At 50.5% G+C, this 14,379-nt stretch overlaps 1 protein-coding gene across 5 annotated transcripts in view; it reads right to left on the bottom strand.

Moving 5' to 3' along the window:
* Nucleotides 1–13,297, bottom strand: part of LOC101794161 (voltage-dependent N-type calcium channel subunit alpha-1B) — a 297,197-nt gene extending 283,900 nt beyond the window's left edge. For all 5 annotated transcript variants that reach the window (XM_072025248.1, XM_072025247.1, XM_072025249.1 and 2 more), the window contains exons 1-3: nt 13,201–13,297; nt 1,882–1,976; nt 1,363–1,478 (exon numbers count right to left, since the gene is read on the bottom strand). The gene's annotated coding sequence lies outside the window, so the exon portion shown is untranslated. The remainder of the gene's footprint in view (nt 1–1,362; nt 1,479–1,881; nt 1,977–13,200) is intronic.
* Nucleotides 13,298–14,379: the final 1,082 nt, after the last annotated feature.

The raw sequence follows: 14,379 nt of genomic DNA, 5'->3' as shown, positions 1-14,379 counted from the left end.
TCTCCTTGGCATTTCCAAGACTGTTTCTACACCACTGGTCTCCAAGACCAACCAGCCAGCAAGGAAAGGCAGCAAGCACTCCCCTTCTCTTCCATGGCTATGGACTCCAATTCAGATGAGGACTTGGTCACCAGAGAGGAGGATTTGGTGAGCCTTGGCCTTTCAGCAGATATATGTCTGTGGCACAAAACTGATTAGACATCTAATCCTCATTAAGATTCAGGTCTAGCCTCTGCTTAGGCTCTTCTGAAAATCTGCCCAGTTGCTTCTCAATATATCTCGATGTCAAAACAACTTTGCAGATGACATAGAGTAATGTGTAGGCCCAGCTCTGGGTGAGAGTCACTCTTGAAATCCAAGAGTCAGGAGCATCATAAGAACTATAAGAGCAACCAAGACTCTTCTGGTCCCGATCAGGAGCTACGTGGGTTGGCAAAGAAAAGTCAGAGAAATTTACTAAGGAGGAATTTTATCAGTCACTTACCCAAAGGTCAGAACAAGTTGAAGACCTGCTCCCAGGTTCCTTTCTGCATGGAAGCAGCATGGTGCATTTGGCCCCTACAGATGCCTGCTGTGTATTTTGTAAAGCTCCCAGCACATCATGTGCATGTCAAATCACACTGCAAAATGAATCACACTTTGCCTGGATTATCTTCTGTGTTCTTACTGCATACAGATTGATCAAGGACCAAGGGTTTGTCATCGTCTCCATGATGGAGAAGCAGAACTATTCAGGCATAAAGAGAAAAGATGGAAAAATAAATAAGGACCACACAGGGAAATGGCTCCAGGTTTGCCATGAGATGCCCAAGGACAAGACAGAGGAGAACCCAGACTCCCAAGGTCTTCTGAGGTTTTGAAGAGCTTGGGGACTGAAATGCAACATTGCACAAGGAGGGGAACACCCTGTTCTTCCCCAGATGCAGGATGGCAGTTGTGGTGACAGTCCATATTGTAACAGCAAGGAGGATGACAGTTTGATTTCGGATACTTGCAGCTTCAGTAGCTGTTTCTACACCTAATGTCAGCAAAAATTTGCCAGTTGCACTTACCACAGTTGCACTTATCCTTAACAGAGCACTTGTGTGTGCAGTGTGTCTGAGGGAGGAACAGAGGCAGGAGGAACCGATAACCTCTACAGTATTTTCACACGCTAATATAGAGCCTTTGCTCTGGAACAGCTGGAAACAGCTGTCTGAGCAAGCTTATCTCCCAGAAGACATCACTATGCATGAATGAAGCAGTATGGAGTAGAGACAGTATCTAAAGAGCTGCAACTGCAGTAAGTGGGATTTAAGCCTCATCCCTTGGTACAGATTTAGGAAAGCCAGGTGAAGCCTGAACCACGCCAGTGTCACTAACCTCATGCATCACTTCGCCTTGCAGAATGCTGCTTCAACATTCCCCAGAGGATCTTTGAATCCTTTCACATCGTAGGTCTTCCCAGTTTCAGGGTGATTTTTCAGGGACCTTTTAACCTAGGAAATTAAACAGGTTTTAGTAACAACTGGTCAGATAACAAAAAACAAGGGTTAGTTTCCTATATGTGGTCTTCAGATCATGTGGCACAAGATAAAAGAGTGCAAGCATATGAAGATGTGAAATTTAAGACAGAAATTGTCTTAAAAATTGAGCATTGAGAGGAGATGGTAGATAGTTGCCTGATATGCAGGCAGAAATCAGTTCTCCCCCTTTCCGAAAAGCCAGCAGCTGCAGGAGTTACTTTGGTTAATGGGCAGCGTGGCTGGGCTAGACCCAGGAGACATGGGAGGCTTTGCTTTGGGCTCTCACTGTGACTGTGGGCACATGAACACACGTAAGGCCTTCAAATCCCTGAATTTCTCCCTTCTGGAAACAGGCATCAAGATGTCCTTTGCTTACCTTTTCCCTGTTTCTGTTATCTCCAGAGTCCTGTGATGCTCCCTCCTCCTTTGCAGAGTGCTCAGGCTCAGCAAAGCCTTAAATTCACTTGGGACCTCCAACACACATAAAACACAAATTTCACAGACAGACCGAAGGTTTGGTGAAGTGCTCAATGAGACACAGTTAATGGGTGGATGTGCTGTTACTCTGTCTAGGACCAAATTGAGAACCATGCAGCAAGCAAGAATAATAGGAATTAAAAAAGCAGCCGTACACTCTGCAGCCTTCTAAGACTTGAAAGGTTAATGCACACAAAAAGGGAGAAACACAATAAAAAGCTCCGGAGCTACAGATTAACTTGCACTTCTCAGAATCTATTATTGTTATTAAGGCAGATATTGAAAGGCAGGAGAAAAAAAAAAAAAAAAAGAAGAGGAGCTAGATGCCCTACTTCCACTGCCTTGCACTGGGAGTTGGGATTTTTTGTTTCATGTCTTTCACTATCTTCCTTTTTTTTTTTTTCCGCCCAACCTGCAGTGAAATGCAAATGGCAACGACTTTGATAAGCAGCTTTGAAAGCCGGAGAAGGTTGACAGGCAGGGAATCCCCCAGGCTCAAGGCAGGGTGGTGCTTTGCAGGGCAGCTCCCCCTCACCACGAAAACCCTGCTGGCAGCTGGCAGGCAGCGCCGTGCCAGGAGATGGCTCTATTTATAACGGGCACCTCTTCCCCGACCCATCCGTCTAGCTTGGGTGCTCGTTGTTTATTCAGCTAATGGCCAAAGTTATGTCCACATTCAAGTGTAAATTAAGTATTCAGCTATTTTACAAGGCACGGTAAATCGGCCAGCCTTAGCCTCGGTAATTAGGGCTTACCGTTTAATTAATCTCTTGTGGTCACACACAAGATAGAGCAATCTCTATCTCACTCTGTTGGCTGTCAAGGTAAAGAGAAGACCAGGGAAGGGAAAGGAATAGTTAATCCTTTAAACGCATCACTTACCCCCACCGCACAAGCATTACATGAGGCAGTGGGCTGCTCCCTCTCTTCCCTGGTGGGACACATTTGGGTTACGAGGCCACAGAATCACTTGGGACATTGGCTCCTTTCCCAGGGGACCCATCCAGGCTACAGGCAGGGAACAGAGCTAATCCCACTGGTACTGCTCCTTTGGGAAGGGAGGGCTGCTGTGCCTTTGGCCAGAGAATCGCTGAGCTAATGGGGCTGAGCTCACTGTGAGCCTATAAAGCAGCCACCCAGGCTGAGCCCCAGGGCTTGGTGCCCATGGCAGCAGCAGGGGACCAGCAGGACCTGTCCCCATCCCCAGCAGGGCCGTGTCCTTGCCAGGAGCAGCAGAGGGCCAAGGCCCACGCAGGGGTCACATTTCTGCACGCTGTTGGTGCAGGACTGTCGTGATGAAGCCCCCCTGCTGCTAGAGCAACAGGGACATCCTGCAGCCAAACAGAAGCGTGTTAAAGCCTAAAAACCAACCCAAAAGGTCACAGAACAGGAGAAAAACAGTCAGCAGGCCAAGATCACTGCATCCAAAAAAGAACAAGCAGTCTAAAGATTTTCTTCAGGTAACAGAACCGACACGTGGGCTGAGAGGACTACCCAGTGACGGCCCTGAGTACAACAAACAGGCAGCCAGTTGGGTTTTATTTAAGGTGCTGTTCCCTTTGGCAAGGAAGCACCAGCTGCTCTGAGCTGATGCAGGGTGCTACGGGAAGAGGCTGGAAACCCAGAGTTGCAGGGAAGCAGGCGGGAATCTGTCTTGGAGGAAAAACGCTGCCCAGCCTGATACCACAGCCACCAGCCTCGCTGAGGGGAAAACTGCCCCTCACGATGAGCACAACAAGCAGACATCCTGCAGAAGCTGCCACAGAGCCCAGGATCTGTCCTTAGGGCTGCTGGCTGCAGTCCTGGGATTTTCCTCGGGCTCCAGCGCCCTCTGCTCCAGCACGGACAGAACTGAAACTCCTCTCGCCCTGCTCTGTGGCCACAACAGGGCCACTGGGGCCACCATCCCGCAGCCAGGGGCGAGGCCATCCCTCATGGGGAAGTGTTGGGTTTGCCTCCTCTCTCTCCCTGCGCTCAGCAGCCAGCACAACCCCAGCACACAGCATGGCAGCCTGCAGAACAGCATCAGTTTCTGGCTTATGCAATGCTTCAAGGCATGGATGATTTGCAAGGGAAATTGCTGGGGGATATTTGCAACCACACGCCCAGTGCAGGGACCTCAGCTCTCCTGGGCATCGGGAACATCTCCGGGGAGCTCTGGTTATGGCTCCATCAGGAGCACAAGGCAGGGCCTCAGGGCTGGTGCTGAGTTCTGCATCCTCAGACCAAACAGACGTCTCTTTAGGAGTTACACCCAGACATTTGGCCACTCCTTGCTGATTCCCACAAGCACCAGGAGCAGGCAGGAGCAGAGCACCCACTGCCCCCTGTGCACTCTCCTTCCTGCGACACTGACCTCAGGGAAACCAGGGCTCCCATCCCCACAGACGGGTCCAGCTTCCCCCCCACAACCCAGGAAATCCCTCCCAGGGCTGGGCGATGCAGAAGCCAGCCCGCATGCCAGACGGGTGCCCGTGTGCTCCTGCAGCACTGAGCAGCTCCTGCAGCTGCTTTCCACGCTCACGTGCCAGACTCCGTAGAAGGGCCAGACTAAACAAGCTAGGCTGTCTCAGCAGAAGGAAGCTGCTAGCATTCATTCAGAAAAACCTGCAGCTTTTCTGAGCAGCAACAAGTCACTGGTGCTTTGCACGGAGAGGTTTCCCCTCAGCAGGGGGGAGCAGAGGTTTTTGCCTTATGATCAACCACAGGGACGAGCCGAGGTTTTCATCCACGCGCTGGCTTCCAGCCACAGAACTGCTGTAGGTCGTTGGAGACAGACACAAGCAAAAAGAGACGTTTTGAGGTGTAAGGAAAGTGTCTAGCTCTGTTTGGAACATCTCCGGGCATGCCTGGACTTACCCAAGCCTGCACAATGCTGCAGGAAGGAACCACACGCTCACTTCTAAGCAAGAAGCTTTGCAGATGAGGCACTTCCCCTTACCGCACTCCACAAGGTGCTCCTGATGCTCTCAGCACCGGGTTGCTGCATCCCAGAGGCCCAGCAGCATCCCCTCCAACCCCCAGAGAAGGCCTGCCCCGAGGGCAGAGCATGTAGGCTATGACTTGAGGAATAAGCACAATGGAAAAAGATCCCATGCCCGGATGCTCAGTATGGATTTCAAAGGCTCAAATAATAATAATAAAAAAAAAAAAAAAAGAGCTATATATTTTAGAAATATCCCCGTGCTCATAGATTTGTATATAAACATATAATTATAACATAGGACTGGATTTTCCTGGACTAGGCCTACAGTGCCTGCACCTCAGTGCAGATGGAGCAATGGCAGCATCTCTCCATCGCAGGCCTGTTTGGAAAAGAAATGTGGTCGCACCCTTTGAGACGCTCCATCGCTGTTACACAGGGGTTACTTAAACTGCCGCTGCCTCGGGGACACCACAGCATCACCGACCTCCTCAGGCAGTGACATTAGAGGTGGCATTAGGCCGGCAGGTGATCGGTACACGACGCATGATAAAACCCCGCTGCAATCATTCAGCACCAGGACACGAGGATGTGGCATCTCAGGAACACAGCGCTGATGATTTATGATGCACTCAAGACTCTCCAATGGCATTATTTATTTGCATTACCAAGAGGACTTAATTATTCCTCCTCACATTAGAAGAGACACTGAGAGCTTCTATTACAGAGAAAATAATTTCAATCAGCAAACAGAGCACATGCCACAACCAAACATTTATCACAAGGAAAGTCAGATGTCTGAAGAGTTGGTATTTCCAAACCCTGCTGTATACAGCTGCATGTGCCTGAACTGCACAGACTGACCCATAAATGAGGGAAAGTGCCTAATTGTAGCAAAGCTGATCGAGCTTTTCAGTGGGTAGTGCTGCAGAAAAGGCCCAGCATTGCCAAAAAAAAAAAAAAGTAATTAGAGGAAAAACTGCTGCTAACAATTTCTCATCACAAGAACTGGCAAGAATAGCAGATAAAAAATAATAAAAATAAAGTTAAAAAAAAAAAAGTAAATCAGAGTTAGGACGAGGAGGCCCCTTTTCTTGCCTGAGTTTTGGCAGCAAATGGATGCCGGTGGTAAAAAGGGTCCTTGAATTCTCATGAACACCTTCAGGAGCTGTGTGCCTGTTGCTGAGACGTCAGCCCCTGCTTACTGCAGCGCTCCGCATCTCTGGGAGAGCTGTGGGGCCACCCTGCTGACACTGCTGTAGCTCCCAGAGGTGACAGTGACACCAAGGACGTGGTGATGAGCATCATCCAACCCACCCAGGGCCCATATTTGCTGTTTCCAAGCTAGGGGCAGGCAGGAAGGCGATGCCCCACACAAGACCAAGGATGACAATGACCCCTCAAATGCTTTGGTTTGCTTCCTTCCCTGGGAGGTCACTGCTTGGACTAACGCAGAGCTCTGCATCTTTTTTCCCTGACTAAAGTTAAATTCTTTGCAAGACTGGGAAAAAAAAATGTCATTAAGAAAACCCATGGGAATTCAAAAGGAGGTCAGATGTATTTCAAAAAGTTAGGTCTGAGCTCATGGCTTTTTTGCTCCTTGCTGGAAAACACTCCTGGGCCATCACTTGGCTTTCTGGAAGCAGAGAAATTGGCCAGGGTTTTAAGATTTACAGAAAATCTTTCATGATTTGGAAAAAAAAAAAAAATGCAAACCCCACTGTCCTACTCTCATTGGGAGGTACCCCATATCTCAATGTGCTGTGGAACTTGGACTTTTCCTGGAGAAAGAAAACTGAGGAGCAAGTGGGGCTCAATGCCCAGCTGAGGAAGGCAGGCTGAGCGGAGGCAGGGCATCCAGCATAAGCCTTTCATGTCCAGCTGCTTGATGTTTCCTTTAACATCCCAAGAGCTTCTCAGCAGTTACCTGACCCAGGACCTTTGGACCAGATGCAGCAGGGGCTGCTCAGCGCTCCTCCACGAGCACGGCACCGCTGCAGGCTCTGCTCCTTCCATGGGGAGGAGGCGAGGCCCCACGTTCCTGTCACATGAGGGTGTCCACTGTTCAAATTTATCCACTGTGAAATACAAATGTACAGCCAGCTTCCTCGGTACTGGCATCTCTACAAGTTAAACACAGTAATTACGGCGCGCTAGCATTCAGGGGAGGGTACGCTGCTCTGCCAGGGAATGGGGACTCAGTGCCCACTTGACATCTCCCAGGAAGCAAAAACTTGAAGGCTCATCACTGGGGTGGAACAGAAACGTGCAGGGCAGTCAGCTCGGCCACCAGCACTGCTGTCACCTTGCCTCCCAACGAGGCCATTTTCCAAAGCCCCCAAGAGCTGAGCTGAGACCAGCAGGACCAGGAGCTGTCTGGGGGCCAGAAGGGCTCAGTGCGCAGCAGCCAGCTCGCTCTTTTTGACTGGGAAGGGGTCAAAAGGGAGCTGCTGTGGGAGCAGGACTTGACTCACCGGGTGTTTGAGCCCAGTGAGGTTGGTGGCACCTCCTGTGCAGTGAGATGAGGTCTGGCAGTGGCTTCAAAGCATCCTTGGTGGGATCACCACTTGGGTTAGCAGCCTGAGCTGAGCAGAAGCAGAGGGCAATGGCACATCCATGTGCTCTCGGTGCTGCCAGGACCATGACCTTCTCTAAACACCTCCCTAGCCACCACGGGCAGCAGGGATGGAGGGAGCAGCAGCCCCAGTGAGCCCCATCCAACCACCCCCAGACACCACAGGGACAGGCTCCCCAGCACCTGGGGAGGAAGAGGACTTGGGCAGGGAGCCGTAGCCACACAGGTTGGTAGTTCTACCCCAAAACACTCAGACGAGCCTTGTAGAAAGTGTGGGTCCTGAAAGTGTTAATGAGGGCCTGACCTTGTGCTCAGATACCAACAGCAGCAGAGGGCACAAGTGGGGGACGAGTTGCACGCAAAACAATCCACGTGCAAGATCGCAAGCCTTGCTCTGACTGATTCACACTTGAACAAGGGAGAATATCTGGAAGAAGCACAATCATTTTGCCCACTCTTAAGTTCTCACCTCCCTGCCCCCAGCCAGAAGGGTAGAAAAGACCAGCAGGGAAGTGTCCAGCTCGGCTCCTCTTGGTTTCACTGCCAGCCTGCCCCTGCCAAGTCAGCCTGCAAATACCAGGTCCAGCACCACGCTCCCACTGCTGGGCACACTTTCCATCTATCCCTGTTCCCAACCATTCCAACTGCCTCACTTGTTTATAACCAAGTAGAACCCCCTCAAAAACATATTTATTTTGATCAAAAATTTGTTGTTTTCTTGATTCTACAACAGCCAATAACACGCAAAAACCGAGCAGCTCAATTCACTGTTTAGAATATTTCTCTTCACTGAGGTCTTTACAGTTCCTATTTCAGACAGTTTAATAGAGGATTAGTTCTCAGGCACGGCTTCATTTTTCACTTCACTGAGAAATAAACATCAGGCTCATTTTCCTTTGCAAGAGAGCTCATAGCTTCCAAGAGAAGCATTATGCACTCTTGCTGTTCCCTCCTTATCCCACCTTGAAGCCCTCCGAACGCTCCCCTCACCCAGGGCGATGTTCTCCCTGCAGGAATCCTGCAGACATCACGGATAGGGCTTGGGGGGCACAGACTAAACCCAAATCTCTCTGTAACTCAGAACAGCAGCTCCCAGAGCTGGGTGCCCCACCAGACTGCATCCTTGTTTCCTCCCTCACTGCTTTCTCCTTTCGTTATCTACTGAAGACCGTGGAAAATTACATTCAGTAAGGCTGCTGGGCTGTCAGTGGCCTGCAGAACACAGCCTGTGTATGACAGCGACCTGGTAATTGTTCGGCATCTCTGATCTGGGGGTTCTTTCTCCTGGGACATGAATAAAAACAGCTTCTTAATTAAGTCCTGGGTATTGATTTCATTTTCATCCTATTAACTGCTTTGCCCTACATGTGTTTGCTACACACAGTAGGATTCCCCTTACCCCCACCCCATATAGATGCAGCCAGCAAAGATAAAACAGCTTCATTAGTCCTATCTACTCTTTAGGCACCAGCTTCATTTCTGCTTTAAAGTGCTCTTGAAAGAGCCTCCTTGACAGCTTCCAGGCTGCATCTCCCTGGCAGAGCAAAGATGCATGAACCAGCATCAAGAGCCCTGGATCATTCAAACCAGAGGAGAGAAAACTGCACAGCCTGTAAGGAAACCCATCTGGGTTTGGGTAGATGGTGGGGCAGGTGATGGGAGATTAAGGGGTCAGAAGAGCAAAATCCCTGGAGCCAATGCCATTTGTTAACCTCTTTGCAAAAGAGGTAGTGGCATTTTGTCCTTAAATACTGAGCTCCAGCATATCCCAAGCAGCACAGGGTCAGAAAACCCCAGACTCCCAGTAAGGGTAAATCCAGAACTTTCTTCACAAGCAGCTACGGGAGGAAGCCACATAAGTGAGAGGAGCAAAGCAAATCCAAGGTTGAAGAATGGGAAGATGGAAAAATGGAAGAGTAGAAATCTGATAGATTGAAGAGAACAAGCAGAAAATCAGCATTTTCCACAGGGCTGTAGAAGGAGGACACAAAGATCTGAGAGCTTGCACCGCATCCCCCATGGTTATTCGCATCAGTAACCAAGGCTGAGGCTCACTCGTGCTCTAAGTTCATGAACTTACAAAACCACGTGGCCTTTGGGCCAGAGAATTCATGGTCAGAATTAAGGACAAGAAAGAATTAAGCACAAGAAAGGAAAACAACCAGGAGGAAGACTTATTACACAAGTGAGTAGGGGAGATGTAAACACCCTGAGAAGAGCTATTTTCGACCGGTCAGTCTCATTTCTTCAGGACATCGCAGAGAGGGACTGCAGGAATGAGAGCTGGCTGGCAAGAAGTTCCCTACAGAAATTTGAGCTGGCAGAGAAATGGTGGCACTGAAGCCTGGGACAAGCCCAGAGAAGGAGATCAAGGCCTGACAGCACTTTCTATGCTGTCATGTGTATTCAGCTTCCTTTGGTTTTTAAGCTGAAATCCCAGGAATTCTCAGCATACGCAAATATTTGTCACCCAAACCTGAGCACTGGACTGAAACACCGCTGGGTCAGGAGACCTGCCTGCCAGCTGTGTCTCTCTTAATACCAAGGGCAACTGCCTAAAAGGTCAATGAAGAATAATCAATCTGAGCAGCTAGCTTAACTTTTGCTGTGAGTACCTACTAGCTTCCAAAAATCATGGTTGATTGCCAAAACCTTCTGGTAAAGCTTCATATTTGGCTTTGGGTTGTTCTTCCAAAGCAGAACTGAGCAAAATCATTTGTCTGGTTTCAGACAGTACTTGGATGTTTACACTGATCTAAGAATTAGCTCGAAAATTTTAATATGCGCCAAGTTAAGTGGCAGCAGGGACTGACTGCATGAAGTGCACCCAAGCGCTACTTCACAGTCCAGATTTTTCTGTTTTTCCTCAAGAACGAAGGCTCGGTAAGGTCAGAACAACACAGCCTTGAGTCCAGCCACGCTGACTTCCACCAGCCGAGGGACGTCGCTGGAGCTGCCCCATCTCCCTTCTGCAGCCCCGTAGAGCAGGCAGCACTTATTTCAACTGAATTAGCAAGAAAGGTCTGGAATGGTTAATTGAAATTATTTAGCCATAATGTTTTGCCCTTCTCCTCCTCTCCCCGGCATAATGTTTTCTAAATTGAATTCCTTTAACAGAATCCAATATGCAGCAAAACTGTTGTTCCAGAGAAACGTAACGTTTCGGGTCTGGCTCATCGCCTCCCCCGCGGCGCAGGGAGGCAGCAGCTCCTGGTGACCCCTTTGCTGTCCCCATCCCCTGCCCAGCACTGGTCGGACTGGGCACTGCATCCCCTTCAGGCTGGTCCATGGGGCAGCAATGACACCAAGGGCTCAGCACCAGGAGCTTCCCTGGTGCCTCCATCTGGCAGCTGCTGCTTCCTTGCCACGCAGGAAGGTTGGGGAAATCAGAGCTTAACCAACGCCGGGTCCTGGCCTGGTGGTTTTCCTGCACGTAATTTGAGAAGAGCGCTGTGGGATCTGTTGTACATCACTGTGCAATACAGCATTACCTGGCAGTGCTGGCCCCAAATTCCCATCCCATTCTTCATCCTCCTCTCTTTTCACAGCACAGCTGAGGCTGGAGGCCCTTCAGGTCCCACTGGCCCAACTCCTTCTCCCGCTGTGCCACCCCAAGCAGGGTGCCCAGCACCACAACCAGGTGGCCCCTGAAGGTCCCCAAGGAGGTGACACCACAACCTCTCTGGGCAGCCCATCCAAGCCAGCACAAAGCACTGTCCCAGCAGAGACAGCTCCCCTTGCCCCCCCTGAACACCAGGGCTTCTCCCAGCACCTCGAGCACCAGCCAGGTCTCCCACTGCAGCACTTTGCAGGATGCATTTGCTCTCCTCAGCACAAAGCCCCGCTGCCTGCCGTGACTTCCAAGGACGTGCACAGAGAAGTCAGCTCAGTGGCTTCGCGTGCCTTAGGTAACCAGTTCCTGACTGCCCTCCCCAGGGGTTTCAATTTTTTGTTTAAAGAAACCGGATGCTCAGAGCACAGGGAGAATTAGAGTCCTGCTCTTTCTTTTTAATAGCTATTGTAATTTAATTGTGGAGCTTTATTCAAACCTTGAGCCCGCATCTGGAACAACATGCCTTCTTACCAAAGGAAAGCTTTCTACGCAGAGCCAGGGCAGATGAGGGGCAGCGAGCACGGCCCTGCAGGAGCAGTGGGTCTGGCAAGCACCTGCTGGCAGGGCAGGGGCTGTCATCATCCAGGCACAAGGGCCGTGCTTCTGCAGAGCAAGAGGTGCATCAGTCCGTATAAACTGGAGCTCTGCATAGAAGAAGCACCTAGAGCAGCCCTGAAGCAGATGTCATAGCAGGTGGGAAGGCTGCTCACCTGTAAGGGCAGGTGCTGGTACTGGGGGTCCCGCCAGGGCAGCCCTCTGGAGCCCCCCAAGGTGCCCAGGGCAGCAGCCCGCAGGGAACCACGGAGGTGGGGATGCAGCAGCCCCCCCATGGGACTCAGAGCACGCCCTGCCCAGGGGATCAGCACCACAACTACCTGTGGGCATGGTACATTGAGAGACGAGGATGGGAAGTTCAGAGAATTTGGTGTTCCCTTCTCTGTGAGAAGCTGATGAAGTTTGCAATAATATTTTGGGAGGTGAAGAAAAATACATACATATGTATTCCAACCCACACAATTGGGGTATGCTTTCAAGGCTAGTTTTAAAAACAAAACAAAACAAAACATCACACTTGGTCCTCTTGGACCCCAATGTCACCAAACTTCCTCTTTCAATCCCAGCCTCTCCAGGAGTTTGGCCCCAAAGCCTTGGCTTTTATGAACCCAAACCCAGCAGCAGGGCCTTGTGATGACAAAGGACCCCCCCCCAACCCCCTTTTACTGGGGGGGGCTGAGGCAAGGACATCACCCGCTGCCCCTGCAGCCACACAGCTCCCCAGGCCTCTCCCTGCCCCAGTCTGTCTCAAAGGGATGCTCGAGGTATAAATGAGAACACCCTCCCAAGTCTTTTTTTTTAAAACTCATTTACACAGCAATTTTGCTAATGTTGCAGTCCATGCTTGCTGCTCACAAGTTTCTCAGCAATTTATTCCAGCTATTTTCCCCCAGCAGATGCACAACTAGAGAGAAATTCTCATCCCGGCAGAGGCAGAGGAGAAGGATGTTCATCTTATTATGTCTGGGTAAAGCTTATCTGCTTAGCTGCTGCTCCGAATTATATTTACAGAGCACAGCAACAAAGCCAAGTGCACTAATTGCTGCTGCTCAGGTGGAATATCTTCTGTCCACTCTAAAATATGAAGTCCCACTGATGTAGGACTTATCTAATAAAAGTCAGCCACACAGAAGGCGTTTATTGTTTAACCATCACAATTATTTCATTTCTGCTATATCTTATAAAAATAAAAGGAATAAAAAAACCTCAGTGATTTCTCGCTTATTGCTTTGCCTTTTTCAGGCAAAGACTGCTGATTTCTTATTTATTTATTGTTTAAAAAAAAAAAAAACAACTCATTACAGACAACAGACAGATACATCACCCTTTAAATCAGCCTTGCTCAGAGGATACAGAAGGAGGCTCCTCCACAGGACGGAGGCAGCCCATAATCGGGTGCTTTCCATCCCCAGCACGGTGGGCTCCAGCCACCCACCTACCGGTGCTCCCAATGGATGCACATGATGCAGCCGGCAACCCATGAGCAAAAATGACTCCTAGCCTCGAATCTGCATCTTTTTCACCGTATCAGCACTGCACATCCTCATCTTACCTCTAGTTCAGCCGTAGGGCTTCCCACAGACCCCACACTCCCAGAGCAGAGCCCAGCCTGGACCAGCCACCACCACGCAACAAGAAGCAGCTCCCCCAGCACCTCTATTTAAAAGCATCCCCAGGAGGGTGGCAGCAGGGTGGGATGAGAATTAATTTGCATCTAAAGAGGGCCAGCTGGTAATGCTATGGGAGAAACATCCCAAAAGCTAAACGCAGCTGGGGCTTCTCCCCCTTCTTGGAGTCCCCACAGCTCCTTGCCCCAGATCCAGTCCCTCTCACCACCCTCCTCCTTAAAATCAGCCCAAACGCACCCTCCTCTGCCTGGGCTCAGAGGCATTTCATTTCTCTTGCAAACCCATCGTTGGTGGTTAACTGGGCGTGTAGGATCCATATGTGTCCAACGCTTTCTATTCCTGCAGCAGCATTAAAGACTTCTGCAGGAAAGTTGGCAAATGGCTCCCTCTTAAAATAGCCGGCCCTTGTCGTAATGTAATCTCTTGTCATTCTTGTTAGATAGCAGAGCTCCAAGGATTTAAACAAAACCTTGGCTTCCTTCGGTGATGCCCTACTCCTAGCGGGTCAGCTGGGGAGGTTTGCTCTAAGGATGAATTTTGTCCCAGCCAAACGTGGGGCTCGATAACGGGGGTAGCAGCCTTAGGGCGAGAATACCCCAGACCCAGGAATCCCTGGGAGGGGGCAAAGGCCAAGGCCAGGGCCTTCCCCTCAGGGACCTGCAGGCCCCAGAGTGGTCAGAGTTTCATAGCAGCCCCCCATGGTTGGGCAGCTTTGCTGGTGCTGAGCTCATACTGGTGAGGGTGCGACACAGCTGGGACCCGTTTGCTGCCTGCGTTTCCTCCCTTCCACCTCCCCGCCCATACAAGAGGGGCTGGGGGGCAGCTTTGCATTAGAAATGCCAACTTTCTGAACGTGGGGGGCATTTCCCTGCTGCTGGGGGCTGTTGGGCTGCCCTTGAGGGGTAGGAACAGACGGTGCACGGCTCATGCAGGACACGGGTGGGCGCGAGGCAGCGTTCAGCAGAGTGTCCTTCTGGGCAGCCAGTCCCTCAGTGCTGTCACCTGGGGGAGGGAGGGGCTGTCCCACTGCCCCCACTGCCCCGCACGTTTGCAGTCCTTCAGCCCGAGCCTCACACAAGGCTCCTGAGGCCTCCCCCAGCCTC

The sequence above is a fragment of the Anas platyrhynchos genome, chromosome 18 (assembly GCF_047663525.1).
Source record: "Anas platyrhynchos isolate ZD024472 breed Pekin duck chromosome 18, IASCAAS_PekinDuck_T2T, whole genome shotgun sequence".
In the NCBI taxonomy this organism is placed as follows: domain Eukaryota; kingdom Metazoa; phylum Chordata; class Aves; order Anseriformes; family Anatidae; genus Anas; species Anas platyrhynchos.
The sequence above is the reverse complement of the archived record's forward strand: the minus strand, read 5'-3'. Positions and strand labels throughout refer to the sequence as shown.